This window comes from Lissotriton helveticus, chromosome 9, assembly GCF_964261635.1.
Source record: "Lissotriton helveticus chromosome 9, aLisHel1.1, whole genome shotgun sequence".
Classification (NCBI taxonomy): domain Eukaryota; kingdom Metazoa; phylum Chordata; class Amphibia; order Caudata; family Salamandridae; genus Lissotriton; species Lissotriton helveticus.
In genome coordinates this window covers 1,007,097,760-1,007,112,163 of record NC_136070.1, presented here as the reverse complement: position 1 = coordinate 1,007,112,163, position 14,404 = coordinate 1,007,097,760, and the positions used below count along the sequence as shown (strand labels likewise).

Below are 14,404 nucleotides of genomic sequence, written 5' to 3'. Positions count from 1 at the left end.
GGATTTTTGTAGTTTCATATTCCACAATATATGGTACGAATACACTTCTGTTGTCCAACAAAGTTGTTACCTTTTGTATACTTTCTTCTTGGTTAGCTTGGTCGGGAAATTGAGGTTTACACTAGGAGTTGGTGAGTGTAGAATTCAATTACTGTGTCACACCATAATCACATACAATACGTTGTGTTTAGTCTGCAATATCTTCCAAACTGAAATGTATTTGTTTACCTAAAGAAAATTCAGAGAGTTAAAGTGATCCACACCAAGAACGCTAACAGCCAATCCCGTCTGTGCCTAACATATGTGCCCAAATAGTGCGTATGCTGCGAGGGGTTACCATTCAAATAACATGGGGGCAAATAGACTGTTATCCCACGGCAAAAGATTAGGAGTTTTTGGCTATTCTCTGAACTTTACATTTCTCCTACTTTACCTGTCTTTTCAGTCCTTGATTTGCTGTCACTTTGCTTACATTGGAAATTGCAGTGCTTGATTATTATTGGCATACTTTATACGATTTGTGCAATTGGATATGGATTACAAGTCCTGGCTTGTTAGGCAAAAAGCAGTTTTTCCTACTTCGCCTTAGCAACGCTGATAAGTGGAAAGAATAAGCACCAGACTAAAATGACTGATTCAGGGGTCGTGGCCGAAGCGGTCGAAAGCTAGTGCTTTTCCTGTCCTCCCTTCCATTATCCCTCAACATCCATGCCCTGACAGCTGCCTTTAAACCTCCTGCTTGCTCTACAGAGGGGCCCGGTGACCGAGTTGCCTGAGAATCGGAGAGAGTCTTCTTGAGGCCCTGTGAACCAGAAACCGGGTCTGCCCCACAGGTAGTGACCCTAGTGCTGCCCTATCTCTTGAAGGAGTCCGCGTGCCCTCAGGTCTGCCCTGCAGATGGTTGTGTCTCTGGCTGTTTGTCTTAGTTCTGTACAGTTGATATCCTGTTAATGTCGATGCTGCCCCTACTGCTTCCACATAGCTGGAATAGCTGTTGGGCATCAGGGTCCTATGCAGAAGGTGAGCTCCCCTTGGGCCTATTGGTTTTAGCCTTCGTTAATACACAATGTTTTCAACCGGCAGTGGTTCTGCTCCAAGAAAACTCACCTGCTGGGCACACAGTGCACCTTTCTGTGCTGTTTTGGCTATGAGGGAGTATACCACGAATCTCCGGTCCTTGCTGTATGGAGATCTTGCACTTATGTGTGGAAGCATTTGGTCTCCTAGTGAATTAACCGAAGTCCATTCTGGTGCCCATTTCTGGAGAAACTGACTGTTGGACCTGGCGATGTACAATCCCGGTGCGCCGCTTGTTTTTAAGTATGTGGATGTTTGTTTCCAGCCCCCCCAATTTGGCTAGGAGCCTTAACCTGACTACCTGATCTACCGGATAGCTGGAGACCTACAGAGGTGGAGTTGCCTGCCGTTATATTCCCTGGGGAGAATGGCCCTTTATAAAATGATGGCCTTAACCCTGGTTCCTAGATATTTTCTCCAACCCATTCCAGGAAGCTGATTTAAGCCCTGACTTCGAAGATAAACCAATTTCTCTGGGCTGGAGGCCGCTCTCGTGTGACCTTCCTATAAAGCAGCCCCCCACCCCATGACGGAGGTATTGGTTCTGCAGTCAAACCCGCCCCGTGGCAGGGGACATAGTTGTATCATACTTCCTGGCCTGTAGGCTTTACCCGGTCAGATAGCAATAGGTATCACTCACCTTGGGGATGTTTGGGTGGGCAGTGGCATACACACGTTCCCGGCACTGCAGGAGCAGTATCAACCCAACCAGGTTCCATACATATCTGCAGCTGCGACATGCCCTATTGGTCAATATTCCCTCGGGCACACTGATCCCAGAATTTACACCCCTGGAGTCTAAATTGTTGATGGGGAGGCTGGGTAAGGGAGCCACCTCCCGGATTGAACACTCCAGCATGCATCCCTGGTCGGAGATGGGAGGCTTGGGTGGGTGAACTGGGGGATGAGAAATGGCGTGAGGCGAGAATGGCCCCAGGGGACTGGCTATCTCTGCGCACCTCCGATTGGTCCAGCCTAGTTACCTTCATATTACAAACATGACTCCCCAACACCTTTACCAAATTGATGGGGGGTTCACAGGCCAGCTGTGCCTGTTCATTGCTGGTAGTGGTCTTCTTTCTTATGATGTGGTTCTCCCCGAGAGTGGCCTCCTTTTATGAGGTCTAGAATGAGCAAAATTCTGGGCCTGTGGCTTGACCTCCCCCAGGGATTGCACTTCTGGAATTTCTGGAAGATGTGGGTGGGGCGGAGGATGGAACGCATGTTCGAGGGGGTGGTGCTAATGGCCAAAGAGGACCTGTTGTGCAAATGGAAGTCTTACCCCCCCACCCCCACTAGTTATTTGCAAATCAGACTTTGTCCTGCCCCAATATGATGGGGCCCATCGAGCTGCTACCATTACCATAACCGGTTCCTTCTAGACAATAACATAACCAATGAGTAATGGTTGGCGTTTTCAGTCATGGTAGTACAATCACAACTTCCCTCCCCTCCCACCTGCTACTTTGTGGTTTTGCGATTGATAGGGGTATTGCACTATAAAATTAGCCACCCTGTTCTCCCCTTTGCAATCCCCCTGCCCTTCTTGGTCTCATGTCACGGAATAGCTCGTGGGAGCAGACCAAGAGAAGACAATTACCCTTATTAGTCGTTTTTAGATAAAATGACTCCTACACAAAGCAGACGGAAAGAGTTGTCTCAACCGCACTCATCCTCTCTCATATTTGAAGCCACATCTTTGAAATTCGCTTTATCTACATTATTTAAGGGAAATTTAGGTTGATTATTGACTTTAACTCTAAAAGTTAATAAAGCAAAATTAATTCCTTCCCTCCCCCGACTGATGCTCTCTGAGGCACACTGCACATTTTAAACTGAGACATTGTTCTGATGTTTCCATAACCTGTCTTTCTGGATTGTACAACAAGGTCCCTGAATATAAAACCAGAAGTGGGATACGGGTGCTACATTTGTTAATATTATTGTAATAATGCCCAAGTATATTAAAAACAAAGTCCTTTGAGGAAGATGTCCTGGTAGTCAAAGGGAAAAGAAGGTGCCTGGCCTCTTGTTTTTTCCTATAGACCTGGTCACAGGCAGACCATCATGCTGTCCACCTTTCCCCTGTCATTTAGTTTCCACTAAGAAGTAGGAACTGCATGTTTTTGGATGACCGACTTTGGGATGGTACCAGACAGATTCCATGCACCACCACTGGTTATGTTGTCCCTTAGAACCAACTGGGTGCCCACTATGGTAGGAGGGCAAGCTAACTAGGCTTTGTGGATGCAGCTGGCCAGGGGATTGGGAGACTGATTGGCTTTGGTTCCCATGAGGCATGTGGTAGTCGCATCCGCAGCCACAGAAGGACTTTGATGCTTGCTGGCCATAGTGTCTTGAGGGAGGGGTGCAGCTGATGGCCCCTACCTGAATCACAAAAGGTGGAATGTGGCTGTTGTGGGGCTACGATGAGCCCTAACGACCTAGTCGTGTCTCTACTGTGTCAAATTTGCGTTGTCGCCATAAAAGTGATTACCATCGAATGGCATATCTATAAGACATAACTGGAAAAACCTTGAAACGCCAGTTGTCCTGAACCAGGTGTGACATCTGAGTTCCACTGTAGAAGCAGTGGCTCTGCCCAGCAAGTTGGTCGTGTCCAATCGGCATCTGATTGTGAACTTTGCTGCATCTCTTCTATCAACAATATCTTGGGAGAGTGTGGCTCTGGCCTCATCTGAGACCGTAGGCAGCACTTGCACAAACATATCCCATACACTATGACCCATAACAGCCCAATAACGGCCCAATAAACGTGAAGTGTTCCAGGACCGCAGTGCCAGGCTTTTCAAAGGTATCCAACCTCTTTTATTCCCTATCCGGTGGTGTGGTAGTGAAAGTGCCAGCATTTATCTTTGAGGTTGAGACCTGGACCACCAGGCTTTCATGGGGAACTACCTGGAGCGAACCTGGACTTGCAGCGTTGTTCCCTCACGCCATCTGATGAATGTGACTGGCGTGGAAAAGTGGAAGAGCGCCTCTACGTGTCTGACTTCTTGTGTGATGTACCTGAAGAAGTCTAGCATCTGACGACGAACGGCTGTGGCTAGTCTGGAGCTTATCCCGAGACCTCCCTCGCGAATGGGACCTGGACCGGAGCAGTTTTGCATAGCGAGCAGCCAGAAGCTTTGTGACCGGTTTGTGGGTTGCCTTTGGGTTCATGGTGTTCCAATCCGTGCAGGCTAGGGAGTTATTCTGCTCTAGGCACCACAAACGCACCAGGTGGAGGTTGATCACAGACATTTGCCTATGCGAGGCACTGCACAGCTTGAAACAGGTTGGTTTCTTGCGTGACATGACCTAAAAGTGTGAGAAAAGGCACTCTAATTGAGCTTGACTAAATGGTAAAAAAATTCAGTCATAAATTGACTGATGGAAGCTCATCTGGAGCTGCGCTAATGGCATGGAAAAGAAGGAACTGAGGTCCGCGTGCTGGGGTGGTCCTATATAGGTACTGCACACATCACTTCATGGACTACGCAGACACCACACTGAGCCAAATGATACCATCTACCTGTGTTCAAGGTGATTGCTCAGTAATCTCCAGCTCAAGTCTGACGCCTGGGGAATATTCTAAGGTGGGGATCGCGGCTAGAAAATGTAATCTACTACAGTCTTGAGACCTGGGTTGTGGTCAAGTGCTTGTAAATTATTTTCCTGTTGACTTCATTTAGCATCTTAGATCCAGTTTATAATATAGACCGGTGTATTATACGTGGCTAGCCCATCATACGTGGCTAGCCTTGTGGCTGTCTTTATAATTTTGTACATTTTCAGAACTTGTTTTAGCCTTCGGGATGCACTTAAGTATTCTCTTATGAAATTGGGGACCCAGGCCTTCACATGCACTCTGGAATCTGCCTGCACACTAGTATCCTGTGAGCTCTCCAGACCGGCGCCTTGCTACATTCTGTGCTTGGCTCGGGATCAAGGAGTTGCATGTGCAATACACCTTATTTTCCACCAGTTTAAGTGGAGTTCATTTTATAATGTGATATCAGTTTGGCCAGAATGTTGCTCATTTATCTTTCTATTAGGTGTACGCTAGAGTAAAGAAAGGTTCCCTTTGGATAACATATTTATTTCTAAATACATAAAACGCATGAAGTCAGAAGACCAGTCTTGGCATTGTGCATGATAATGCCACTGAATAAGTTGGCTGTAGTAATTTCTACAAGCTGATTTAGGTAGCTTTGGCGAGCTCTGTTGGCACTTTTGAATAGTGAAGCTGGTATCGCAAAAGTGAACACGGGTACAAGGTGATTAATTCTTGGTGCAATATTCCTTTCAATGAAATTAACCTTCACCCATGTCAGACTGAGCAGTCTCTATTTATTATCTGGTTATCGCAGTTAATGAATGATATGAAAAATGTGTGGACTCCATTAGGTTTACAAGTATTCTTTTACATGATCTCACTTCTTAACATGTCTTTTGTCAAACAAACAAATCCAGCTTGAGAAACGCTTTTAATGTGTCCAATCATTTTGAATCCCAAGGCCTCAGAAGGAAGTCTGGAAGTAATCCATGAGCAGGATGAGGTTGTGTGCGTTTCACCAGTCCTCCTGCTTAATGCCTCCGTAATTCCCTTTACGTTTTCTTTTTCGAAATGATTAGGTTTCCAGAGCAATATTAATAAATGAAGTTGGGTACCTGGTCTGATTTTGTTTTTAAAGAATAAGATATCTGACCATTTACAGCTGTGAGGGAGAGGAAGAAAGTCAGCCAATTCTATTAAAGCAGAACTGCTTAATGTGTATTACTATTTCATAGAATTAAATCCATTTAGTCAGAATGACCACTTAGCCCCTAAAGTGAAAAGCTATGAGTGGTTCTATATTACAACCAATGACTCGGAAAAGCGTGCTTGTGTTTTTCTGTAATAAATAAATAAATAAATAAATAAATATATATATATATATATATATATATATATATATATATATATATATTTTCTCCTTTTACACCACGATGGCGAGTCACTCATCAAGCGGGTGCTGCGATGCGTTGGGTGTACCGCGCGAAAATATAAAAGCTCAAAGTCCTCACCAGTCCGCGGGAAAGAAGGCAGCTCTCTCGGAAGTATTAGCAAAGCAGTATCTTTATTGCACAGACAAACGTTTTCGAAAAGCTTCCTTTTTCGGTGTCTCAATGTGACGTGCCCCGCGGCGCCATCTTAATAGCAGGCACAATATCCTAAACACAAAGGAGGGACTTCTGACGTCTCGCGGTTTAGTGAGCGCCATATTGCAAGTATAAACAAAGCAAAATTAGCTAATAATCTATTATTGTGCCTAACATGGCATATACAACATGACAAATATTGGCAATAATGTCAAATCTGTCATGTTTAACTCAATCTTGCCGTGGATCGGCAATGACAACCAATACAGGTTGCCCAAGCATCCTCCAGTTTATTAATGAAATTACCAGTTAAATCATTATCAAAGTGCCTGCATAAATTAATAATAAACCCAGAACTGATCAAGTGAATTTTTCATCTTAGTCATTAAATTCCCATTAGATGTACTCAACATTGCTCAAAAAGTTAGTCCTAATTTTAACACAGATTCTTCAGCAGTCGTCAACACCCTGTGTGAGAGATTTATGATCGTCAAATGATCTTTATCTTCTACCACCTGGCCCCTCTTTTGCTTCTTGTCATTCTGGTGGCCTGATTTGGCTTGGCTCTTCCCTTTCCGGCCCCCTCTTCTGGTTTTTCTTCGCCCTCTGGGGGCTTGTTCTTTTCTCCCCTCAGCCAGGTTTGCCGTATGATGTTGAACTCCTGCTGAAAAGGGGTTTTCTGTGGCCCTCTGAGGGTGCCCGCCAGCTCTTCGCCAGATTGTTCTTCTTCTGTGACATCCGACTCTGAAGTTTCAACTCTTGATCAGACGGGATAATCTTACTAAGGCGCAGCGATCAGCGGTAAAAAGTCTGGCTGAAGATACTTCCATCATCTGTAAACCCTCAGACAAGGGGGGAAATGTCATTTTACTTTCCCGGGAACAGTACGTGGAAGAGGACATGCAGCAATTGGGTGAACAAACTTGCTACGAATTAGCTACAAAAGCAAGGTATCATGATAGCATCAACAAGTTACATGCACTATTGAAAAAATGGCATGATGAACAAATGCTTCATTTGGATAAATATCTGTTCTTAAAGACAATCAATCCCATTTTACCACCCTTCTATTACCTACCTAAGGTACATAAGAACATGAACCAACCACCTGGACGACCCATTATTTCCTCAATGGGCAGCCTAACTGAGAACCTTTCAAGATACTTGGATAATTTCTTGTTTGAGGCAGTCTTGGGACTAAAATCATATATTCGAGACGCCACAGATTTCATCGAACATATTGAGAAACTGGATTGGCAACCTACTTACTGCTTATTTACCCTTGATATCACTAGTCTCTAAACCAGCATTGACCACATCCAGGGCCTGAGAGCCATGGAATACTTCCTGAAGAAACGACAATTGAAATTTGCTATGCATAACAAAATGTTATTGGAACGGTCTTTTCAATAAAAAAAAATGTGTTCCAGGGAGATCTTTTTCGACAGGTCTCTGGCATGGCAATGGGCTCCTGCTTCGCCCCCAGTTACGCACATTTATTCGTGGACTGGTGGGAGGAGCAGGTAGCCTGGGCCCCTGAGAATGAGGAGTGGTCTAGTAAAATCATGTTGTGGTATCGTTATATCGACGACTTATTTGTGGTGTGGAATGGCCCTGTAAATGAGGCAGAGGAATATATAAGGTTAGCCTGGTGGCAGCTAGCTACCTGGATTTGAAGGTAGAAGTACATGAAGGAAAGATAAAAACAGCCCTTTACAGGAAGCCACCAGTAGGGAATATTACGCTACATGCGTCAAGTAGTCACCCTCAAAACCTGATTAACAGCATCCCCTACGGGGAATTTCTCAGGTTAAGGCGTAACTGTTCGATGAAATGTGATTTTGACAATGCTGCCAGGGACAGTTTTTATAGATTTCTGGCAAGAGGTTATAATGCCGAACTCCTAAAAACCACAGTCCATAGAGTTGAACGGCTACCTAGGGAGGGTCTTTTTGAAAAGCAAAAACAGATTAAAGACGATGGGAGGTTTCGGATGATAACCACCTTTTCCCAAGACTCCAATTGGTTCAGGATAATCATGAGAAGACACTGACACGTGCTGAAGACTGATATCCTTGGCCCTGACGTGCCAGTTGCTCCCCTGATTACTTTCAGGAAAGCACGGTCTTTACGAGATAACCTGGTACGCAGTCATCTAGATCCTATTGCAAAGAAACCAGGGCTATTACAGGAAGCCAAGGGATTCTTCCCTTGTGGAAGATGCAATGCGTGTGCCTTTAGCAAAAGAATGTTATCGTATGATGTGAAGGGCTGTAAGGAGGGAAAGAGGATTAACAAGTTCATGTCCTGCCATACCCCGTTCGCAGTTTACTGCTTAAAATGTCCCTGTGGTTTAAAATACATAGGGAGTACGATTAACCCTGTCAAGTTGAGAATCCTGGAACATATGCGTGCCATCGTGAATAAGGATTTTTACGATCCGGTGGCCCGCCATTTTTCCATCAAACACAAAAGTGATAGAAACTTACTACAATACTTTTGCCTAGACTCCATACCGGAGAATCCGAGAGGAGGGGATAGAATGCGGAGATTACGGAAACTGGAATCCTGGTATATTGCAGATTTACAGACTAAAGTTCCAGGAGGCTTGAATAGTGGAGAGGAATTAGCAGTGCACCTTGGTAGCTGAAAGGGATGAGTCATTTGTCATCATGAGATAGTTATTGATGGGTCTATTGAAAGAATGATGAGTTGCTTTTCCGGATCATGAATTCTCTGATCGGAAGACATTAATCCCTTAGGGAATTTGATCTTTAACTAAATTCTTGCTTTGTTCTTCATTAATTTATTGATTTTTTTCATGTACGTGATTGTTTACTTTGCATTGATGTATTGTTGCAATGTTGAGTACATCTAATGGAAATTTAATGACTAAGATGAAAAATTCACTTGATCAGTTCTGGGTTTATTATTAATTTATGCAGGCACTTTGATAATGATTTAACAGGTAATTTCATAAACTGGAGGATGCTGGGAAACCTGTATTGGTTGCCATTGCCGATCCACGGCAAGATTGAGTTAAACATGACAGATTTGACATTATTGCCAATATTTGTCATGTTGTATATGCCATGTTAGGCACAATAATAGATTATTAGCTAATTTATTATTAGCTAATTTTGCTTTGCTTTGTTTATACTTGCAATATGGCGCTCACTATCAAGGGAGGAAGGCAGTCCTAATTCTCCTTGATCTATCTGCAGCTTTCGACACGGTGTCCCATGCAATTCTATTACATCGCTTGGTTGAAGCTGGCATAGGGGGCACCGTGTTGAATTGGTTTAAAAACTTTCTATTACACAGAAAACAGATAATCAGATTGGGTCAGTTCCACTCGGAGGAGAAGGAAATTGGTTCAGGGGTGCCTCAGGGCTCTAGTTTGAGCCCCACCCTATTCAATCTTTATATGGCACCCCTGATCAATCTAATTGCCTCCTATAATGTAAGCACAGTTGCATACGCAGACGACACTCAACTGGTCCTAGTTCTGGATGATGATACAGATAGGGCCAAACCGGTCCTGAAAGAGTGTCTGACTGCGACCTTCAACTGGATGCATGATAATCATCTTAAATGCAACTCTGCTAAAACAGAGATCCTGCCATTCGGAAAAAACAATCTCTTTTCTCCACACACTTGTTGGCCTTCAGATGCGGAAGCTCCCCCAAATACCATCAGTGCAACTCGAAACCTGGGCATAAAATTCGACGACATGCTATCCTTTAAACAACAAACTAAGGAAGTAGCTGCCGTTTGTTTTAACATCATCAAGGGCCTACGCAAACTCTTTGATTACCTGCCTTTGCCTGCCCGCCGCACAGTAGCAATTGCTCTAATTACATCGAGAATTGACTACTGTAATAGTCTGTATGCAGGGGTGGCACAATCTACCCTGCATAAACTACAGATGGTTCAAAATGCGGCCCGGCTGGTTTTGAGATGGCCCAGAATGTCATCAGCATCAGCCGCCTTGGACACGTTGCACTGGCTCCCCATCCAGAAACGTATATTATTCAAAATCCTCGTGATTACATTTAGAGGCTTTCACAAACGCGGCCCAAAATATCTTGCCAATAAATTTCACAGATACCACCCGAACAGAGAACTCAGATCAGCTACGGCCAACTTAATGTCTGTCCCTAAGTTCAGACTGGCCACCAAGGGTGGAAAATCATTGGCAGTTCTAGGAGCCAAAGCCTGGAATATACTCACAGCTCACCTCCGAGCAACTACATCAGAACAAACCTTTAAGAAATCCTTAAAAACTTGGATTTATGGACTGGCCGAATCAAAGTGTAAAACCCTTATCTAAACAGCGTACAACATCTAAAGCTCAGTTAAAACCATCTGACAATCTATTAGCAATGAAGTTGCTGCGCCAAGATGCTCCCTGGAGTGTTTGTGCGCTATATAAAAAACCCCCAAACATCAAACGTCAAACTAAACAGCGAGACGTCAGAAGTCCCTCCTTTGTGTTTTGGATATTGTGCCTGCTATTAAGATGGCGCCGCGCAGCGCGTCACGTTGAGTGCTGCCTTCTTTCCCGCGGACTGGGGAGGACTTTGAGTATATGTATGTATGTATATATATATATATATATATATATATGTCTCACAAACGCCCTTGCGCTCAGGCGGGCACTCCCAATGCCCCTACAGTGTTTTCCTCGAGGCGACACTCGTTCTCGCAGCCTTCAGTGATTGCCATGTCATGTCCGACGCGTTTCGAGGACCCCGCCTCTTAATCATGGACTGCTTGCAGCAATGAGGAAAGGCTCACCTGTGTTAGTAGTTCGTTATTTATTTCCCACAGTGGGCGTGGCTCACATTGTTGGCCACTTATGCATTCTGGTACTTGCAGTTGCATACAGGTAAGTTACAATGTTTCACCTATATATATATATATATATATATATATATATATATATATATATATATATATATATATATATATATATATATATATTCACTGAAAAAAACATAGGTTTCAGACCTTATATAGTTAGGAATCAGCATTTAAAAAAACCTTTGAAATTCACTCAAAAAACTATAAGTTTTAGTGGTGTTATAGTTAGCTGGACATTTTACTCATACAAAACCAATGAAATTGCTCCTATATAGTTAGTTGTAATAACTATATTTCGCGCACCCGCAATCCACTGCTGATGATGTCACATATTAGATCATTCATGACATGGTCAGTGACATCTCAAATGACATCACTGATGACATCACTGATGACATCATCCACGTGACAATCACATACACCTTTTCATACACTATTACAATTTTTCATCACTGTTTGTAAAATACAGAGTATCATATTTAAATCCATTGTCACAGCAATACAAGTATCTAAAAATCCACTCAGTGATTCATAGATGTATACACACATCTAATCACTTACCTATGGATTCACTCATACATGCTGTCAATGAGCAATAGAACACTATCAAAAATACTTCTACATCTATATCGACATTAAACAATAGCACGCATCCTATTCACATATGAAGTCATCCTACTCACTTATGCAAACAATGGATCATACTTACATATTTACTTAGCAAAACACTTATACAAACACCACTTCTATTCATTTAGATAGTAAGTCATACTTAGTGAATTATAAAATCATTATTACAAGTATACAGTTATCCATACAGTCACTCACACAATCATTGTGTCTTATGTATACTTATTTATATACAATAACTGACACATACACTGCCTTTTATTTTTCTAGTTTGTTGGACCTGTACCTTTGAGAAATATATTTGCTCATCACCACACCCATAAAGAGATTCCCTCACCCAAACTGTTAGAACATGTAGTTTTAACTTCATATATCTACTGAATCAACTATTCACACATCTTTGGACAGTCACACCCCCCCACCGAACCACACACACTTTCACACTCCCATACAAATACTTAGTTAACTAATCAATGACTAATATAGACTTCCACATAGCCTGTGTCTTTTGACACCTGTCTTCTCTGTAGGTTCTTTTCTAGGAGGCTTTGGCTCGAGGTTTGGAACAGAGGAGTTTGAAGGCATCTTCAGCCTCTGGGTAAGGAGAGGGTAGGTCCTCTACCGAGTCCCATGCTGTGACCTCTGGGGTTCTCCCCAGTAAGGGCACGTCTGAGCTATGACGCGGCTCCGGTCGGCGTCGAGGACGTCATGGAGTGCCTCGACGTCATGGAGTGCCTCGACGTCATGGAGTGCCTCGACGTCATGGAGTGCCTCGACGTCATGGAGTGCCTCGACGTCATGGAGTGCCTCGACGTCATGGGGTGCCTCGACGTCATGGGGTGCCTCGACGTCATGGGGTGCCTCGACGTCATGGGGTGCCTCGACGTCATGGGGTGCCTCGACGTCATGGGGTGCCTCGACGTCATGGGGTGCCTCGACGTCATGGGGTGCCTCGACGTCATGGGGTGCCTCGACGTCATGGGGTGCCTCGACGTCATGGGGTGCCTCGACGTCATGGGGTGCCTCGACGTCATGGGGTGCCTCGACGTCATGGGGTGCCTCTCAACGTCATGGTGATGGTGACGTCGTAGTGAGGTCGACGTCATGGGTTACAGCCGCGGAATACTTGCCGGCGCTTGCGGCATGGGTCTTGTTACAGGCCTCGCTCCGTGGTGAGCCCTTCTTCGTAGGAGGGGACTTTGTGTTCCCGGCACCGTTCACTCACAACGCCGAGCAGTTGATCGGCGTCGAGGAACCCTTCGGATGGGGAGTCTGTGGCTACTTAACACGTGTAAGCGAGGGACGTTGGTCCTTTTGCTTAGTTTTGAGTATTTGCATACCTACTAATCGGCTAGGTCGCCTCCTGCTCTGGCACCACTGGTGAGACCACCCGGGATTTTTCGGATTTCTCTCCGTTCCCTCTCCCACCCACCACCCCAGGGGCCTTTGGCCCCTCAGTCTGCGAATCCCCGTGCCTTGATGCCGGGGATGCGTCTTCCTTGAGTACAGGGAGTCTCTCTCCGACTCTTAACTGGTTGGCGGTACTTAGCTTTGGTCCGCTACCACCTGCCAGGAGGTTCTGGCTTCGAACGTACTCCTGACTTGATCGCAGGGGTGGCGGCATGTAGACGTCATGCTGTGGCCCGCTGTTGCTTGGCGGTTGTGGTAGTATCCCTGTGTGGGGGTGTTTTCTTCACCGATTTATGGATCCCCTGCCGAGAGACAGGAGGGAAGCCTTACAAGAGATAGTCTATGGACCTGATAGTTTCAGATCTAAGCATCGGTGCCGGAGCGGAGTTTTCTCTCCTGCCGACCCCCAGGTATTGTGGGTTTGTCCTACGTTGCCATGCTTGTTTTCGTCGGACGTCTCTGCCGCCTGCGGCTCAGCAGTGTGCTTCTACTCTCCCTTTCTTTGGGCAACCCTTGGGCTGCCATGAGGGTAGTGAGTGGCCCGCATAAGTCTGACTCGGAGACTTTTGGAAGGCTGTAGGTTTAGGGCGTGGAGAACGGCTTGAGGCCTTCTTCCCTTTCTAGCGGCGTTTTTCCTCCCAGAGTTTGTCTGTGGTCCCGGGCCGCCTTTAATACTTCACAAGTATATTGTGCGCATACGCGGGAGAGCTTGATGCTCCTCGGCGAACAAAGGCCGGCCGGGTCTAAGTCAGTCTTCGGTTCATCAGCCCTTCGCCAGCAATTCCTCCGGCCAGCTCGCGGTTTCAGCTGCGCGAGCTCCAGACTGAGGCCGATATCCTGTTAAGGAAAAGGGCGATAGGAGACGTACCTCTGTCCCAAAAGGGAAGAGGTCTGTACTCCCGGTTCTTTCTGGTTCGCAAGAAGGACAAGATTGAGTTCAGGCCCATTCTGGTTTTGCGACAAGCAAACAACTGGATTCGCAGAGAGAGGAATTTCGCATGCTATCGTTGCATCAGGTTTTTCCTCCGCTGCAACAGGGAGATTGGCTCTGTGCCATAGATCTACAGGATGCGTACTTCCATGTGCCCTTTGCACACATACACAGGAAGTTCCGGCGATTCCAAGTCTGCGCCAATCATTATCAGTACACAGTACTGCCAGTCGGGCTGACGTCTGCGCCCAGAACATTCTCGAAGTGCATGGCGGTGGTAGCTGCACACCTGAGGATAAACGAGGTGTTTGTCTACCCGGACCTGGACGATTGGTTGATCAAGGC

At 45.2% G+C, this 14,404-nt stretch overlaps 1 protein-coding gene across 1 annotated transcript in view; it reads left to right on the top strand.

Moving 5' to 3' along the window:
* Positions 1–14,404, top strand: part of MED29 (mediator complex subunit 29) — a 50,737-nt gene that overhangs the window by 21,908 nt on the left and 14,425 nt on the right. The gene's annotated exons all lie outside the window — the stretch shown is intronic.